The sequence below is a fragment of the Phyllobates terribilis genome, unplaced genomic scaffold (assembly GCF_046119375.1).
Source record: "Phyllobates terribilis strain yellow unplaced genomic scaffold, ASM4611937v1 Scaffold_11__3_contigs__length_659146591, whole genome shotgun sequence".
In the NCBI taxonomy this organism is placed as follows: domain Eukaryota; kingdom Metazoa; phylum Chordata; class Amphibia; order Anura; family Dendrobatidae; genus Phyllobates; species Phyllobates terribilis.
Window position 1 is genome coordinate 185,471,655 of NW_027362771.1, and position 20,355 is coordinate 185,492,009.

A 20,355-nucleotide genomic window follows, 5' to 3' on the forward strand; every position below is an offset into this window, starting at 1 on the left:
AATGGGCTTCTTTTCCTTCATTCTTGCTATTGATGCTAGTTCCAACATTAAAAATCATGCATGGTTATGGAATATCCCAATGATATGCCTTAACTTTTGGTGGTAATGCCTCTGTATTGTAAATACTTATATAAACTTTCAAGACAACAGTTGGGATTCTGCATTATTATATTACATGCAAATAAGAATATTAAGTCATAGTTTTCATTACATTTTGGTTAGTGAGTTAATGCATATTTCTAAATAAACAGAGCACACAACTACATGTTTCTGTAATAGTATGTAAAGGTCTCAAAGACAAAATATTTAAATTATTAAAGAAGATTAGAGAAACAAAATCCAAAGCTATTGCAGTGAAATGTAATTGCATAAAGTGACTGCACTGCAACTATATTCTTTCACACCTAAAACAAAAATTGGAGCAGTAAGAACTTCTCCTATTAGAAAATAGCATATAATTCTGTATATAAACAAATGACTGCAATGAAAATTACTGTAAAAAAAAAAGGGTAGAAAATTCTAAAATAGATGCACTCACCAAATTTGGGAGTTTCTTATTCTCGTTGGCTTCTAAGCTTCTATGTCAATAAACCTGTAATGAAAAATGGCAAAATGGCTAAACAAACTTTGATATTATATGAAAATATATATATATATACATATATATATATATATATATATATATATATATGCACATTTATATTTATATGGATAGATAGTGATAGAGATGTAAAGTAAAGTGCATAGTGCAATATTATACAGTACAACACTATACAAAATGTTGAAATAATACTGTATTTATAACAACAGACACACCAAAGTTTAACTTAACTGCAGTTTAACAAAATACAGGGACATAAACTCCAACTTACTCTATACCCAGGGCAGCATTTAATACATCAAAACAAGACAAAAATTAAAAATATGTGGATGGGCACTTGATCCATGAGGGTCATGAGCCCAATATCCATGAGTTATAATAGCCTTGCTGCAATAAGTGTTAAAGTAATAAATGGTCAGTGAGATCATAACGACTCTAGAGAATCCCTTCCACAAATATACAAATGTTTATCTCTGAGTTGTAAACTGGAGTCACGACCTAAATCAGTGTTCCCTCTTTCTGTGGTTATCCAGATATTGCAAAACTGTGACTCCCATTGTGCCACCATAGCTACGGGCTTTCGGTAATTTCCCAGTTAACTGTGTAGTTTATGCTGTTTCCACCACTATTTCCATGCACCTTCTGTATTCACTAAATCTCTAGTAACCCTTCTAATGTAATCCTTTATATAGTACCACAATTATTTTTACTGGTTTATTTTAAGGTAGGTTTTGTATTTTTAAACAGATTATATTTACATAGGTATAATAACTCATCTATTCTATACAATACAGTGTTCAATTGCATTGCCCTCAGGATACAAGATTTTAAACATAAAATTGCAAATTAAAATTTAAAATAACATTTGACAATCAGCATAAGATTTTAATACTTTTGTGCCCAAAAAAAGACAAAAGTATTCTAACAGTGATGCCTTTATTGGCTAACCAGAAATATTATATTTGCAAACTTTCAGAGCACACAGGCTCCTTCATCAGGCAGGTTTACAAATGAAGGAAAGAAATCCAATGAAACCTGCCTGATGATGGAGCCTCTCTGAAAAGCTTGCAAATATAATTTTGTATAATATATAATATAATGCTGTGAAAGCTGTAAATATAATTTTTCTGGTTAGCCAATAAAAGTGTCACTCCTAGAATACTTTTGTCATTTTTGGGCATAAAAGTATTTACATTGAATTTTCAGGCTAACACGATACCACAATATAATTATTATTGTACAGCAATTAACATACAGTGCCAACAGGACACCAGGTGAGGAGTGCTATATTTTATGGTTTACAAGGTACAGGACCCCAATGTAGCTTTTCACCATGCTCACCACCCATACAGCAACTTTCTTTGACTTCTCTATGTACAGCTTTGTTTTAGTCTTATTATTTACCTTATTATTTACCTTTAATTAATATTTTGAATTATTTTGGATAACATTGAATATTTAGAAGAAATTGCTTTTTTTCCATATTGTTTCATGCCTCAAGTTACAGGATATTGGTTTCCTCTTACAAATATGCCCCAATATGAACCAATCAATACAATAACATACCACTGTATGCATGGCATAATATTTTTAGACTACCTCATGTAATTATTGCCACAAATATCATCTGCAAATACTAAATACGGCAAAAAAGGCCACACAATTTACGCAGTTTTTTTGTAAAAACGTGACATGGCACAAGACACAGTAACCTAAACCTGGTACACATAGAAGAAAACAGTGTTGAAAGCATAGTCTATGTCCTTAGTAAGCGTTAACAACATTTGAAAGTAATTACCCTGTACTATATTCTCTATTCTGTATCTTAAAACAAGACTTATGATGAAAACTGATTTCCAAACCTCGCACTAATAGTTGATTAGTTCAAGACACCCCATAAGTATTAGAGCATCAGAGGTCCAGACATTTTGTATTGTCATTAGAGCCACCCACAACATAATAATAAGTGTTCGACACATAACATTAGCAATTATCCACAGCTGCTTCTTTACAACAGTGTTGTGAAATTAACATTATAGCTATAAACAAGGGGAGGTTTATTTAGGATAGCTAGAAAATAATAAAAAGAAACATACAGTACATATATACCAATTAATGTCTCAGTGAAAAGTCAACTTGCTTATACATTAGAAAGTAACTAATTATCAATTATCAATTATCTTAACTTTGACATTGGTTTCCATTTCTGAAGGATAAGTTGGTGTAAGTAATAAAACATTATCACCATTGCAACTAACTAGAAATATTTTGGAGTGCAAGTACAATTCTATGTGAGTTTTTCTGGAAAAGGTCATATTTAAAAAATAAACTAAGTTTATATCTTATTATTTTGTATTAGACAATGAAAAAAGGGAATAAAAGAATATTTTTCACAAACTATTAGTCTAAAACAAAGTTGGGCTGGAAAACATGAAAGTGTTGCCAAACTCTTCATTATATTTCTCTGTGTAAGTCTCACTCTTATATTTATCTTAGAAAAACTGAGTAACCTCTTTATCACCTTGTACATATGAGTACGTCCAAGGTGGTATCCCTGCACTCCATGCAGGCTCCGGTGCTGAGCCCGCATGTTCCCGGGCACATGACAGCTGATATGATCAGCTGCCATGTGTCCCTAACAGCCACGGGTGGAATCACGATCTTTCTTTGACAGCGGCATTTAACATGGCCGTGGAGGAAGGACATCACTAGTCCTGCCCATAGGCGCCATGTCACATGACCGCAGGTCACCGATGGGTTTGCATGATAAACCAGGGTCTGCAGGAGACCCCTGCGGTTGTTATTGCCAGGATGCTATGAGCGCCGTCCAGCAGTTGGCGCTTATGGCAAGTGAACTATAATGATGATGATCACCTGTGTGTAGCACAGGCGATCAGACAATTACAGCTTCTAGTCTCTCATGGAGACTATTGAAGCAAGTAAAAAGTAAAAAAAAATGTTTTTAAAAATATTGAAAAAAAAAAAATAAAAGTTCAAATCACCCTTCTTGCGCCCCATTCAAAATAAAACAATAAAAGAAAAATCAAAAATACACATATTTGCTATCACCGCGTTTAGAATCACCCGATCTATCAATATATAAAAATAATTAATCGGATTGGTAAAGGGTGTAATGAGAAAAAAATTATTGTTTATTGAATTATGTTTTTTATAGCCGCCGTAACATTGAAATAAAATGCAACAACAGGTGATCAAAACATTGTATCTACTCCAAAATGTTATCAATAAAAACGTCACCTTGGCATGCAAAAAATAAGCTCTCACACAGCCCCAGATCCCAAAAAATGGAGATGCTATGGGTCTCAGAAAATGGCGCCATTTTTTTTTTGCAAACTTTGGATTTTTTTTTTACTGCTTAAATAAAAAAGAATCTATACATGTTTGGTATCTACGAACTTGTAATGACCTGAAGAATCATAATGGCAGGTCAGTTTTAGCATTCAGTGAACATGGTAAAATAACAACCCAAATAACAATTGTAGAATTGCACTTTTTTTTACAAATTGTCTGCACTTTGAATTTTTTTCCCGTTTTCCAGTACATGATATGGTAAAACTTATGATGTCATGCCAAATTACAACTCGTCTCACAAAACTAAAGCCTTTACATGGCCATATTGACTAAATAATAAAAAAATTAAGGCTCTGGGAAGACAGTGAGCAAAAAACGAAAACATAAAAATGGAAAAACCCAAAGTCGCAAAGGGGTTAATAATGGTGACCTAGAAATGGAGACTAGTTTAAAGGGGTTGTCCAGCCCTAGGCTGCGAGTCTGCCATCATGCTATGTGACTGCAGACTTGTGAATCCTCACATCGCATCCCATGCGCACTGTGAGGATTCTCTGATGCCGGCCTTTAGCAGGCTGTCCAGTAACCATAAGTATGTGATTTGTATACTTCCAGACACATTCTAACTAGTCATGTTTGGCCTTAATACACTTGCATTGAGCTAGGCTGTTCACTTCTAGTCGGCACGTGACAATACAGTATGTATGCAAATCACATATTTGTGGTCTTGCGGTCACCGCCCCCAGCAATGGAAAATCCCTACAGTGTGTAGTGTACACGATGTAAGGATTCACAAACCTGTAGTCACATAGAGTCACGTGGACTACCCTAAGGTCAGACAACCCCTTTAAAGCTGCAGCACAAGTCTGTGTGTGTCTCATTGTGCTTAGTGCTCTTCACTTCTCTTCCAACCCTAGAAGGTATAACCGTTCACTGAGCTGCTTTTGAGCATGATGGAACTGAGCAATTTTTCAGAGTGGATAATGAGTTCAGGAGGCGGGGAAGGGGAATAAAAGGCTAATAAGTGGAGAAATAAGCAAATTTCTCTGATAAGATATATTACAAAGTTTCTTAGATTTGATAATACTATTGATTTATGCAATGCTTGTTAAAATGACAGTGACCATTTACAGCTATAACTGTACTTGTTGAGCTATTGATGTGATTTATTATGTACATAGAGATGTACATTTTAAAGAATATTAGATTTATTGTTTGTAGATAAGATAAAAAGAAGGAAAATGCAGTAAAAATTAGTTCCAACAGTCTCTGACAACAGGATGTCCAATAGTTGACTGCTCAATTGCTCAAGCAATAAATATGCAATAGATATGCAATAATGTGGATTTAACTTGTAAGTACACTTAGAAAACTTTTGACACGCTTCATAAACTTTCTACTGAGCAAGTCATCAGACTTGGAGGAGAGCAGTGTTTGGCGAAGCTCTTCGGTTCCTTCATTTTAACAATCTGCAGGGTCTCAATAGCTAAACCCAGTTGATCGAAATTTTTCACGTCTCTATTAAGTAAAGAATTTTCTAAGAAGTGCAGAAACACTTTAAAGACTGCCAACTATCAATCAATTTACCCCAGGGGCAATGTAACAATATAATATAAGTGTTAAGACTAGAGATGAGAGAACGGTGCTGAACTCCGATCACAGACTTCTCCCGGATGTCCGTTTTAGTGGAGAGAAAGAGACCATTTTACAGCACCAAAGTTCAAGTCCCCATTGACCTCTATATAGTTCAGGTTCAGGTACAGTTCTAGTACCCGAACTGAACTTTGGACTAAAGTTCGCTCTAACCCGATGAACCCGAACATCCCCAGGTCTTCTCATACCTAGTTAGGACTCATAGGTTGCGTTACCATATAGCGTAAATGCAATTTTTTTTAATACTTATCTTTATATAAAATGGTGTTGTCTTTTCCTTGTTGAAACATAATATTAATATGTAAACTTAAAAATATAGTCTTAAAATGACAGAGGTAATACAATACAGAAAGATATTCCGATGCGGAACAGTTTCTTCTAACTATACAAATTCAGTGGCTTTTGTTGTGTTAAGTCTTAAGAATAAACTTTCTGCATCATAATATCCTTCTTGTGTGTTCCTTTAAGAAAGGCTACATCTTGTATGTTTTTATTTAAATATTTTTTTAATCTATGTATCATAAGAGAAGAGTACTTTTCACAATAGCATTGGGCATTGATTACCATGAAGGGTGTCTGAAGTATACCTGTTCTGCTTTTAAAAGTATTATCCCCTCGTGCATTATTGAATTAGGCTTTTTTCACTCCTGTCAGCAGCAAACATATGGCTTCTCCATCTATTATCTATGTGAAACCGGAGACAGGAGAACGAGCTTCTATGGTGTTAGACAAAAGTATATGCATCTTGTTTTACAAATTGCTTCTTTGAGACAAGACACCATTTCAAATTGCAGCGCATTTCCGCAGTAGTTAGCTTACTGTACATAGGGACACAATCGTCTGATGTGATCATTTACTACCGCAATGGAAAAAACTCCACTAGGTATTACTTTGAAAGAAAGTCATAGTAGTATGCTTTAGATCTAACATAAAAGAGACAGAAGGAAGTCATAGTTCACTTGTTATCATTGGAGTAGCACAGTCCAATTTTTTTTATTTTTCGGTGCTTATATGAATAATAACATGATATGCTAAAATTTTTCAGCGGGAAATGTCAGTCTGCATTGTCCTTGAAAGGAAATAGAAAATATATTTGTTTCTATTTTTTTTCTTCTTTAATCCCTTTACCCCGAGGTGATTTTCTGTTTTTTTTTTTTTTACATTTTTGTTTTTTCCTCCCTTTCTTCCAAGAGCCATTACTTTTATTACTTTTTTACTTTTCCATCAATATAGCCATATGAGGGCTTGTTTTTGTAGGGCAAATTGTACTTTTAAATGATACCATTCACTGTACCACACAGGGTTTTGAAAGTGGTAAAAAAAAAATCCAAATGCAGTGAAATTGCAAAATAAAGTGCAATTCCACAATTGTTTTTTTTATTTTTTTTTATTTACCATGTTCTCTATATGTTAATACTGATCTGCCAACATGATTCTCCAGGTCGGTCCGAGTATGCAGGTACCAAACATGTATAATATTTTTTTATTTAAGTGGTGAAAAAAAATTTGAAAAAAAAAAATCTGTTCTTGTTGCCGAGACCCATAATGTTTTCATTATTTGTGATATGAGGCTGCGTGACGGCTTATTTTTTGCAGCCTGAGATGACATTTTTAGAGATATCATTTGGGATGGATACGATGTTTAGATCGACTCCTATTGCATTTTATTGCAATGTCGTGCTGACCAATATTTTAAATTTGTTTTCCGTTACATCATTAATAGAGATGAGCGGTGTTCGACTAGAACTGTTCGCCAATCTCAAATTCGAGCTGTTTTGGGCGGTGTTCGAGTCGCTCAACGAACGCGAACTATTTGCAAAAAATTCGGCTGTTCGAGGTTATGTTCGATAACTGTTCGTGCACCAAAAGCGTAACTGGATTTTTTCACATCATGCAGGGATTGTCTGCCACTCACTGTAATGCCACAGCCATGGTGGTTTTGGCATTACAGTGGTTGCCCAAATCGATAGGAACAGTGCTCACAGTGAAACATGAAAAGCCGGCAATTCAACAGCGGCATACACCAATATCCGACAATTTAGAACAGAAAGAATAGAGCATCACACATAGATTAGATAGAAACATGTCAGTCACATATATAATAAGTACAGTGATAGTGTTGATTACTGTACTTATCATTTAGTGTTAAAATAAAGGATTTCTTAAAAAAAAAATTAGCGTGGGGTTCCCCGTAATTTTAGTCTCTAGCGGAGGTTAAGCAGACAGCTGGGGCAGATGTTTGAAGCCTGGGAAGGGGGTTATACCCACGGAGCTTCCCAGGCTACTAATATCAGCCCCCAGCTGAATACCTAGGCTTTACTAGCTATTAAAATGGGGGACCTGCCCCTCAATAAATGATGTGGGGTCCCCCCTATTTTAATAGCTAGCAAAGGCTAGGCAGACAGCTGGGGGCTGATATTAATAGCCCAGGAAGGGTGCCATGAATATTGGCCCCCTCCCAGGCTAGAAACACCAGCCATCAGCCGCCCCAGAAATGGCGCATCCATAGGATGCGCCAATTCTGGCACTTAACCTCGCTCTTCCCACTGCCCTGTAGAAGTGGCAGTGGGGTAATAGGGCTGGGATTGATGTCATCTTATAATGCCAGCTGACATCAAGCCCAGGTTAGTTATGGAGAGGCGTCTATAAGACACCCCCATTACTAACCCCACAAACATCCCGGTGTTCGACGAACCGAACCGAACCCGAACACTATGGGGGTGGCTCAACACTAATCATTAACCGATTGGATTAATTTATTTTATATTTTGATAGATCGGACATTTCTGAATGGAGAAATATTAAATATGTGTATTTTTTATTTTTTGTTTTATTTTCAATGAGTAAAAGGGGGGTGATTTGAACTTTTGTGTTTTTTATTTTTTCTTCATATTTTTTAAACCTTTTTTTTTACTTTTCACTGTATTCAATAGTCCCTTTAGGGGACTTGAAGCTCCGATCATCCGATCGCTTGTGCCATATATATACCAGTGCATCAGCTGGCATCAAAGGCAGGGATGTGACATGTCGTAAATGTATGTCATATGTCATGAAGGGATTAAGTGTTAGTCTGGTCAGATGAAGTAATGCCATATCACTAGGATCTATTGTCACTGGCGGACTGATGGAGATTCGATCACTAAGATCAAATGCTACAATGAAGGAGCTTTTAGCTTTTTACTATATAGCGCCAAAAACAGCCCCTGCCTTTTGCTGTCACAGCAACTGGATCCCATCCACCTTTCAAAGTGTTGTGCAGAGTGAATGGAGAGATCATTAGGGTCTTGGCCATCAGCAAGTGACAGCATATCTCCTGAAGAGAATAATGTAAGAAACTTATCAATACATTAACGTTAATTTTGTGGCATAAATGCTTTATAAAAATATAATGTTTGCTTCATGGTTATATGATGTACCTTTGTAATACTGATCCGTAAAAATGAATGCCTAAAAATCTGTGCGTCTATATTGCACTTTCATGTTCCTATAATTTTATATGCAGACAAACAGTTATATTTATGTTATAGAGTCTTAGTCAGCACCATGAATTCTACTGCATTCATACGATTTCTTTTCCTTATCCTTATTATCCAGCCTTTACTCTTTGCATAGGATACCATAGGACTGCATAGATTACAACGGGATGAATAATTATGATATTGTATTTGTTTTCTTAAAAACATGTACAGAGATCAATATATGCAGCAGGCCACATAGATATCTATATGTAAGTCTGCATAATATCCCGGTAGCTTCAGACTTTTAAAAGAAGAAACAAAATAGTGTTTTCTCAATAATAGTTAGTTTTGAAATAAATTTTAAATTTTTTAATTTTTTTAACTACTTTACTACTACTTAACTACGTTTTTTAACTACTTTAACCTGAAAAGATTGCAATTGTAATTGTGTCTGAAACCCTCAAACTGTCAGTGGAAAAAAAGGTTGAAAAAATGATTAAAAGTAAACTATTTTAGAAAAAAACAACCACTAAACTAAGTTCACAAATTGTGCATTTGATTATCATTTTCGGCATAGATTAGCATACAAAAAATCTTCAGAGTAAAACAGTACCAGCTCATTAGATGAGGTGTAAACAAATCTCATCTACGCATTGCAGATATCTGCCACACATAAGTTGATTTGCGGTGCATATTTTTAAATTCACAGGATGTCAATTCTTTGTGCGAAGTCAGCACGGATTTCACCATTTGCAGTGAACAAAGTAAAATCTGCACCAAATCAGCAACAAAATCTGCAGCAAAATATACATGTAACACATGCAGACAGATATGTTGCTGAAAAATCTACAGCAAATGAGCAACATATGAAGTTACCCTTAAAGGGAAGCAATCATTAGAAAATAACCTCTTTTTAAATCAAATTTTGCATTAGATATATTTAAAAAAATTGAATATGTATTAAAATTAAAATATAGAAATCTTGTAATTTCCACACTGGCCATAAGAGCTTTTTTAGACTTTAACTTCCTGCTATTTCAGGAAACAACACGTGTACATAGCCAAAATGGTCAGGAACTGACCCAATCTTTTTCATTGAAGTGTCTAATGAGCGTCTGCAAAGGTCACGGGTGAACGGAGGGGTCAGCTGTGACATTGTCAATTGTGATTGATGGATCCTGTGTTATCAGTTGTGCATAGGAGAAGGGTCAGCTGTGACATTGCCCATTGTGATTGGTGGATCCTGCATTAACTGCTGTGTATAGGAGCAGGGTCATGTGACATTGCTCATTGTGATTGATGGATCCTGTATTATCAGCTGTGTATAGGAGCAGGGTCAGCTGTGACATTGCCCATTGTGATTGGTGGATCCTGTGTTATCAGCTGTGCATAGGAGCAGGCTCAGCTGTGACATTGCCCATTGTGAGTGGTGGATCCTGCATTATCAGCTGTGTATAGGAGCAGGGTCATGTGACATTGCTCATTGTGATTGATGGATCCTGTGTTATCAGCTGTGTATAGGAGCAGGGTCAGCTGTGACATTGTCCATTGTGATTGGTGGATCCTGCATTATCAGCTGTGTATAGGAGCAGGGTCATGTGACATTGCCCATTGTGAGTGGTGGATCCTGTGTTATCAGCTGTGCATAGGAGCAGGCTCAGCTGTGACATTGCCCATTGTGAGTGGTGGATCCTGCATTATTAGCTGTGTATAGGAGCAGGGTCATGTGATATTGTTCATTGTGATTGGTGGATCCTGTGTTATCAGCTGTGCATAGGAGCAGGGTCATGTGACATTGCCCATTGTGAGTGGTGGATCCTGAGTTATCAGCTGTGTATAGGATCAGGGTCTTGTGACATTGCTCATTGTGAGTGGTGGTTCCTGTGTTATCAGCTGTGTATTGGAGCAGGGTCATGTGACATTGCTCATTGTGAGTGGTGGATCCTGTGTTATCAGCTGTGTATGGGAGCAAGGTCAGCTGTGACATTGCCCAATGGGATTGGTGAATCCTATGTTATCAGCTGTGTATAGGAACAGGGTCAGCTGTGACATTGACAATAGTGATTGGTGAATTCTGTGTTATCAGCTGTGTATAGGAGCAGGGTCATGTGACATTGCTCATTGTGACTGCAATATGGAATACAGGAAGTATGAGCTTAAAAAAGCCCCAATGACCAATGTGAAAGTTGCAAGATTACTACTTTTGTTTTTTTTTAATAAAGATCAGGATATGAAAAAAAAAATCATGCCAAAACTTTTTAAAAAATCCATCTTCACAAAAAAACTTATTTAAACTATAGGCCTTTTTCTGATGATAGCTTCACAGTATGATGCAGACAGTAGTGCCTTTGCAGTAATATATACTACATTTACTCTATGTTAAAGATAACAGAAAACTACCCTGACTTGGTGTTGAAATGAGTGGACCATCATAGTAAAAGTAGAGACCATGACATTGGAATGGTCTCCTTGCTTCTTGGCTCTACTTACCCTCAATAGATTTTAAAAAGAGAACTAGCACCTATCTAAGGCTATATTCACATTTTCAGTAGTTATTTCTGCTTTTGGGTCCATTCTGGTTTGACAAACAGAAATAAAATGATCATCTACAGAATCCATTCATTCGAATGGGTTCAGAAATGTCCTAAAAATTCCTTCATTTACCTAATTTCCAGCTGGAATCCATAAATGTATCAGAAACTGAAACTTTTTTGTGTGGCCATAAATCCGATAGCAACTGGATCAGTCTATTTAACATTGAAGTCTTTGGGAAATGTATTATAACGAAAGGTTAATGTTATTTCATCTGTTAATGGATTCATTTTTTACCAATGTGCATGTCCAGAGTACAAGAGATGAACACAGACACCTCGAGTAAAAAGGAATTCCTTTCATACGGAACAAAAAGAGAAACCAAAAGTGCGCAGCCATTTTTAAATGGATCCAATTTATTTTATTTTTTTTTAAGACGAATCCATTAAAAAATTTGGGTTTTCATTTTGAGCCCGTTTTTGCTCTGCTTGTAATGGATCCATTTTTTTTATACTGGATCTGTTACAAACAGATGACAATTGGACATAACATTTTAGAGCATATTTGTAATGATATGCATACAAATGTAATATTCTTTCCAGCAATTGTTATTTTCAAACTAGTGCAATATATCCTATAAAATTGGCCTTAATAAATAACTTCACAAAGATGTTTAAAATGAAATTGAAACATACATGAAATATGTGTACACTGTGCGTCTGTTTTGACATTGCTTTGTTGTCTCATTTTTCCTTTTGACAGTTTGACAGACCAACTAGCAGAAGTGTCAGATGTTTTGTAATGCACCTACTGGAGTGACAATGGAGACAATCTTCACATGCTGCTTATTCTGTGTGCCCATAAAGTTCATAAGGCTTTCGGAAAGAAACATGACATTTCCTTAAAGCAGAAACAGTATCACATAAGTAGCTGTCATTATAAATAAACATTCAAATCTTACAATAATGCAAAGCTGCAACATGAATCCTTTATTTAATAGATCATGTCTTTATAAGGGCAAAATGTAAATCGAAAATACTCTCGTTTTCTTTAACCCTCACATTTCTGAGTTTTCATTTTATGTACTTTTTGCCATTTCTCTGTTTTTCCTAGAGTAACTTTATGGCTTTCCAATACTTATGCAAGGTATATTTGGATTTGTTGGTAAGATAGGACACTGTATGTAAATTATTTTTCAGCGCCTCCTGAAAATATGTGTACGTGAAGACTTTTTGAAGCGGTCAAAAACGACAAGTTTTCTAGTGGAAATTGTTTAATTAAACGCTCCTTCTTTGGAGAGTTCTGGAGTTTTTCATTTCCTGAAGCATTTACCAAAGGGGTTCTGAAGAGTTTTAAAGCATTTTTTGAGATTTTTTTAGTGCTTTTTACAGCCATTTTTGATCAGGTTTCAAAGAAGTGACGTTTTCTTTGTTCCCGCCAGACGTTTTTCAAAACCTGAAGAGGAAGAAAAATGCTCAAGAGATTGAACTGCAAGTACTTTTACAAAAGAAATCAACAGGAGGAATCTTTCTAGAGGTGTTTGAGCCATTTTTAAGGCGCCTTTGGAACGGACCCACTCCAAAAAATTCTGGGTGCACATATTATGCACTGCTTATATAGCGCCAACAGATTCAGCAGTGCTTTGCAGCCAACATCATCACTGCTCCCATTGGGGCTTACAATCTAAATAATTCCGTTAGTATGTCTTTGAAATGTAGGAGAAAACCTATCTGAACACAGGGAGAATATACAAACTCCTTGCAGATGTTGTCATTGGTGGGATGTGAACCTAGGACCCCAGGGCTGCAGTACTAACCACTGAGCCACTGTGCTGCCCATACCTTAAATGTATAGCACAGTCCCAACACTCAGGCTGTTTCTAATAGCTTTGAGGAATAGGCAACATTCTGAGACCAATAATGATGAGCTTTGATTGTTTAACCACTGAGATGCCATACCCTAAGCTGCTGACTTTTATGACTCTCTCAAATCCTCCTTCACCCATTAGTGAAGAATGGAGATAATGATTGCATATAGTAGCTGCGTGTGTATCAAGGGCCCATAAATCTACTATAAGCATCTGCCTAATAATTATGCTAGAGCATATCTTAATAGATTGACTACCACTTTAAGGCTGGTTTAACAAATCACTTTTTTTTCTCCTATGTGAAAAACAGTTCATGATTTTTTTTCAGTTGCACTGGATACATTTTTCATCTGTATTTCATGTCAGTTTTTACAATCCTTGTTGTATGTGTTTCTCTCATTTGAAAAAAAAATAATAATATGCACTTCGATCAGTACCAATAAAAACTTTAACCATCTCTACAAGTCTTTGTTTGAATCTTGCAGCTTGCAGCACCCAGTTGATACCGCTATCCTCTTTTTTCCTTCCTATATTCATCCAGCTCCATACTTTCCGCAGTGGGAGCCTATGGTTGGGGCAGCAGCAATCGGGAGGAGCTCGCATGTTCATTGCAGTGTTGTGCATGGTGAGCACAACCTCTTTAGGTGAGCACTGCTCACATTGTTCTAATTCACTTGGATGATCAGTACACACATGGAGCGCTTTTCTTTGCTTTTTCTGCTTGAATTAATCTGTTATTAAAAGTTATGGCTCTCAGAATGTAATATAAAAAACAACATTTTGAAAAAGATGTTTTTTTTATTTTTTTTGTGCAGCCCTATTCAAACAGATCCATAAAATAAACTTTACTTTTTTCATTTTTCTTTTTTATGTTTATGACAATGTCAAAAAGGTAAAAGCTGATAGTTTTTAGCATTCCCTCTAAAAATGTTAACAAGAGGTAATCAATAGATACCCCAAATAGGTACCCCAAAATAGTGCCACTGAAAAAAATACATCTTATCCCAATAAAAACAAACCCTCACACAGTTATTTTGATGGAAAAAATGGAAAAAAGGAAGTTTTGTATTTTGAAATATGACAGTTTTTATTAAACAAAAAGAGCAGAGCTCCCTCTGCTGCAGGGTATATAACATAGCTGGCATCTGTCTTTAACAGCCATGGCCAGAGCAAAGCTGTTAACCATTTTGTTGTCTTTGTCATTCCCTGCTTGTGCTCATTGGCTCCCATTTACCCCTCCCCCCAATGATAAGATTGTTGGGGGTCCTATTAGTTACCATGGTAGGCCCCTTTTGCCACCACAGGCTAAGCTCAATAGGAGACCATGATTTTCATTATATACTGCAGTACTGCAATCAAAAGGTCTTAGGTTCAGGTCCCCTGTAGGGACTAAAAAGTTTTTTTTTTAATAAAAAAGTTTAAATCATTACCCTTTTCCCTATTAAAAAATAAAAAAATAAACATTTGTTATCACCACATTCATAAAAGTATGATCTTTCAAATTTTCAAATTATAGGATTAATTAACACATATGGTAAACACAGTAGAGAGAAAAAAAATCCAACTGTCAGAATTACGTTTTTTCGGTCATCTCACCTCTCTAAAAATATGCAATTAAAAGCAATCAAAACTTAGTACATACCCTAACTCTGTGTTAGCAAAAGTGACAGCTCACCATCCGAAAAACAAGTCCTAAATCTCCTCCATCAACAGAAAAATAACAATTTTACAGGTCTCGTAAAATGTAAACACAATGCAAAATTTTTTTTTTACAAAAGTCTGAATTTATTAAACATCACTTAAATAGAAGAAGATTGATGCAAATTTGGTATCGACGAAATCACACTAACCTGGACAATTATGTTTCTAGGTCATTTTTATCGCACAATGAACACCATAAAAACAAAACTCTGAAAATAATGCTGAAATTGCATTTTTTCACAATTTTATCCCCTTTGGATTTCTTTAACCATTTTTTCAGTACATTATATCGCAAAATTAAAGCTGCATTTCAAAACTACAACTTATCCTGCAAAAAAAAAAAATCCCTCATACATCTATGTTGAATGAAAAATAAAAAACTCATGGCTCTTGGAAGAAAATGAGGAAAAAAGCAAAAGTGCCAAAACGAAAAAGTGACTCCTTAAATGGTTTATAATTCACTACAGTATTTTTTGTATCATTTTGGTAGTAAGTGTTTTACAGACCATCACCCTATTAGGCATGGTATGTAATGGCTTAAACATCCATGACTGGATGCAGTACGGAGTCAGCTGTATATTACAGCTGTCATCTAGTATGAATGGTGGGCAGCAGCTACTAAGCCAGTGGCATTCGAGCTATGTAAATGTATATAGAAGTGTGCAAAGTCAGTAAAAACCTCAACACATCCTTACATTGTGGCATGTATTCATATTTTATTTGAGTCCCCTCCAAACTCCACAGTTGTAAACAATTTTAAATGCGATGATAAAACTTTGAACTGAATATTTTGCTGCGTCTATTTTAGTGTCAATATCATGACTTTAATTTCATTGTCAGATGCATTAGATGTAAGTAATATTGATTAACTTGAATGTTCAAGCAACACACACGACAGATCTAAGAATTAACTTAGCATAAGATTTACAACACATGCTGTGAATCAGTCTACAACCACCACTTAAAATCTTTTCATTCAAGTCCAGATGGTTTACCATGGCAACTACATCTTAAACACCAGGTTTGCAAGCAACAAAAGTGAAGGAAGTAATTGATGAGCTACAAGGTGGGTTTTTTTGGCACCCTTCTATTGAGTTGCCAGCCTTACAGTATATTAAAGTCATTGAAAATGTATGTAAGTTCTTTTTATCACTGTGATAAATATGTATGAGAAATGTTTTTCACTACTTTTACTAATTCCCAGATTACCCTACTACATAGGACAAGCATAGAGTAATATCTGCAGATATGAAAATTGGAAATAAAACTACTTGCAAACTAATTTGCAAACTTGTTCATTTACAAGCTTTACTTAAGGAGGTATACTCATGTTATTAATTGCTTTTGTTAGACAGCATGTAAATAAGCAAGTTTGCAATTCACTTGCTTTTTTATCTGCTGTCATTTTTCTGTGAGAGCTTTTATCTTACATATTGTACAGCTAGTTTGTAAGGAACTCAACCATCAGAGCCTGGCTGAATATGGGCAGTAGTTACATTCCAGGAGAGGAGTTAACCCCTAACATACCAGTCAACTCTATCCATCTCATTGAGTTCTATACAGAAGTTAGCTTCTCACCTCCCTACACCTCCCTCTCAGTTCTTGACAGTAATCAGTCCTACATAATCATAGTTCCCTCTCACCCAGTAGTTTACAGTACACTTCTCCTAATAATAGCTCTCATTTTCGTAAGCCGCATGCTTGTTCAAATGCCCTGCTATCTCAATATGTAAATATAGTCATAACAATGTAGACTCAGAATAAAAAGTGACAGACTGTTAAAGTGCACTAGCAGAATAAAGCTACTCACCAGAACTGCCATGCAAGCAGGAGTGCCCACCCTCAACAAGCAATAAGGGAGGAGACTGTAAAGACACTGCAGAGCTATGAGCTGCTTAAGAGACAACTTGAGAATACCTCTTTAAAATAACCTGCCATTGAAGATACCTGAAAAATATACATTATGAATGCTGACCTGGTATCCCTATTGTTTAGCACTGATATGGCATATACGTTGCTGGTGCTGTAAATTAAAAGCTTTAGATTACAAATATAGGTGACTACATACAGTACATACAATTTGTGACTTAAGTATTCTTTTATTGACTTTAAGGTATAGATGATGTGTTGCAGATATGTATCAAAAATGGCAAAAATATGTATATCAAGTGATAAATCTTACGTGACAACACTTTTAAGGAAAGCAGTATGTGAACATTTTTTGTACAGTAGTAAAATAAATTCTGAATAAATTCATATTCTATATTTTCTGCAATTTACTGTTACATTTTTTTTCTGCATAATAATAGTAAAAGTAATAATACTATTTTATCTGATTTCATTTTATAGTTGCGTTATTCTACTATTTTATTTATAAAGTAAATTCCACCTTAAATAAAAATGAGCCTTTCTATGCATAGTACATGATGATTTGATGCATACAACATTGGTTTCTACTCTAAGCATACACTATTTATTCCATGACACTATTCTGTGCATAAATTCTTTTCAATCTGATATCCTGTTTTCAATATTGCACCTGTGGGACAAGACATAAATATTCCAAGGGATGTGATGGCACATATAAACAGAAGTCATTTTAATTCACATTTATTTGCAAGTAATGCATTTATCTACTATCCAGAGAACACATATTTATTAAATTTAGCCTACAAGAATGAACATGGTAGGCTATTACAATGCAAATTGACTATGTTCTTTAAATTATGTGAGATAATTTAAGTGATTCATTTTCTGTTTTCCACTGTTATTAATAATATGACAGGTCAATCAAATTATGCACTGAATTTTCAAACCAAAGTCGTGAAAAACATAAAACGTGCAAAGGATTACAACAGCAAAACAGAGGCTTATTAAATGTTCTTTTTATTATAGTTTTAGAGTTTATATTACACACTCCCAAATATCCCAAATGAGATGTTAACAAAACAAAATAATAATGTAATGAAAGTAATTCAAGTATCAATAATCAAGTTTCCTCTTCTCTTCTTCATATCCTTTAAAGTGGCCAAACACTTTCAGTAGCCAACAGCTATACTTGTTCCCCTGCCAAGTGGCAACAGGATACTTGATTTGGCAAAACAATGGGGATATCTGTGGTAATGACTTATCTACTTCCAGAATAAAAGAATGGACATATTGAATGTCAATATGACTGATACTTGTTCTCCCTTACTTTTGTCAAATGAATGTCAGTCGAAAAACTAGTAGACATTAGATGGCCCACCAGTCTCACCAAAATTGTGTAATTTGCATATAGGCCTAATGTGTATGAACAGGATTTGATATCAAGGTTCACCACATCCACAGTCCATATAGTGTTTCCTGGCTTATTATATATGGGTGCCAGTGCTCCAGTAGATCATCCACTTCAAAAATATTGAGAAAAAGAGCGGCACATCCAAGGAATAAAATATCAGAATTTTCTTTATTGCATTACAAAAATGGATAAAAAACAATAATGCCCCTACTTTTAAGGGTGCTATTGTTATACCCGAAACACATTAGTCTTTCATTGTTATCATGTGAACCTTTTAATCCATTTTTTAATGCAATTTTTTAAAGAATTAAGTTTTTTTATTCTTTTTCTCTGTGTATGAAGACGTTTACTCTTAGCAATTAAAAAAAATATACACATTTGCATATAAAATTACAGATCATCAATCAGAACCTCTAATAAGTTAAGCTAGGGTTGAACATAGTCTATCTGTATAGAAGCCCTTTATTCTCAAGCATCCATTAACATGGTAAAAATAAGTCCTAGGCCCCGATTGATCAAAATATTTACTCCAGAATTCTGTCACAAAGTACTTTAATATTTATCAAATGTTTGTGCAAAGTGAAGTTTAAAAAAAAAATTGTGACTTTTGGCATTTTTAAAACACTTTTGGTAAGCTCCACCAAAGTATGTGGAGCTGGGGAGAAGCCAATGTGAAAAGGGAAGTGGCAATGCGGGCCCAACAAATTAATAAAAAATGGCGGCATACATTATGCGGCGACGCATGCCACTGACAAGGCTCTTAATGAATTTGGCACATATTATTCATGCACGCACCTGATTAAGACTGGAGTATGAAACACCAGTCTTAATGATTCAGGAACCTAGTTTATTATGCTGCACATAAGAAGTTGACATAATGATTCCTCTAACTACAGATTACTCGATTATCAAATTGGTATCCAAATAAAGTGTTAAGCAGAGAGTCAACAGAGGTACTCTATGATGGCCATTTAGATTTTAGCTGTTGGACTGCAAATGACTTATATACTGCTCATGCATGTGTTTCTCTGATGGAGCAGTGATAGATCAAAATTCCCTACTTATTGTGCTAGTAGTGTAACTGTAGAGGTGCAGAAGTTGCATCTATAACTGGATCCTGCAGTCTAAGGGGGTCTATTTGCCCCTCTACCACATGAGGGGATACAGTATTATGTATTAAACATTAAAGGGGTTATCCGTGACATTTTTTCTATTATGAAACTAATCGGTAGGTAGTTGCTAGTTGTCTGCCTGTTCTGCCATGTGCCGATCTCTACCGGCTCATAGAACGGTCATAGAACTGCTCCTAGCAGCAATTCTCCCACTTCCTATTGCGTTAAATCTTCAGAGCAGTTCCTTCTTTTCCACCCAGAGCTATTGATAAGGCATCACTGCTAATGTCAAATTGGTTGACAGCCAGCTCCCCATGTCCTAATTCAGCGCAGGCTGCTAGTGAAACTCATACCAGCATAGGTGCTGGAAATCAGTCCTTTGCAGAGTTCTTTGCATGGTTGATATGCCAAATCATGCAATGTAAATCAGACTGCATTGTGTTTCGAAGTGGGTAGCTGGCTGTCAACCAAATTGATGTCAGCAGTGATGCCATGTCAACAGTGCAGGGTTGAAAAGAAGGAACTGCTCTGTCGATGTGACATCACAGTAAGTGTGAGAATTGCAGTGAGTTCTGGGACCTCTCGGAGGTGGGATAGATCAGTGCATGGCAGAACAGGCAGGTTGTTAGCACCTACCTATCAATAAGTACTTAGCCCCATAAAAGAAAAATAAAGTCCCAGATAACCCCGGTTTATGCGATGCAGGTGTTAATTTTCTATCTGGGCACAGGAATTTCAATTTACTATCCAGTGTCACTACTTTTATAGGACTGAAAAATCTATTGTAGTGGAAATATATGTGTATATGTATTTCCTAAATTCTGAAAATAGGATTTTTTCCC

The 20,355-nt window shown here is 35.7% G+C and overlaps 1 protein-coding gene across 2 annotated transcripts in view; it reads right to left on the reverse strand.

The window, feature by feature from the left end:
- The window catches only part of SYT1 (synaptotagmin 1), a 926,879-nt gene that overhangs the window by 617,824 nt on the left and 288,700 nt on the right, over positions 1–20,355 (reverse strand). For both annotated transcript variants that reach the window (XM_073651880.1, XM_073651879.1), the window contains exon 4: positions 539–592. The gene's annotated coding sequence lies outside the window, so the exon portion shown is untranslated. The remainder of the gene's footprint in view (positions 1–538; positions 593–20,355) is intronic.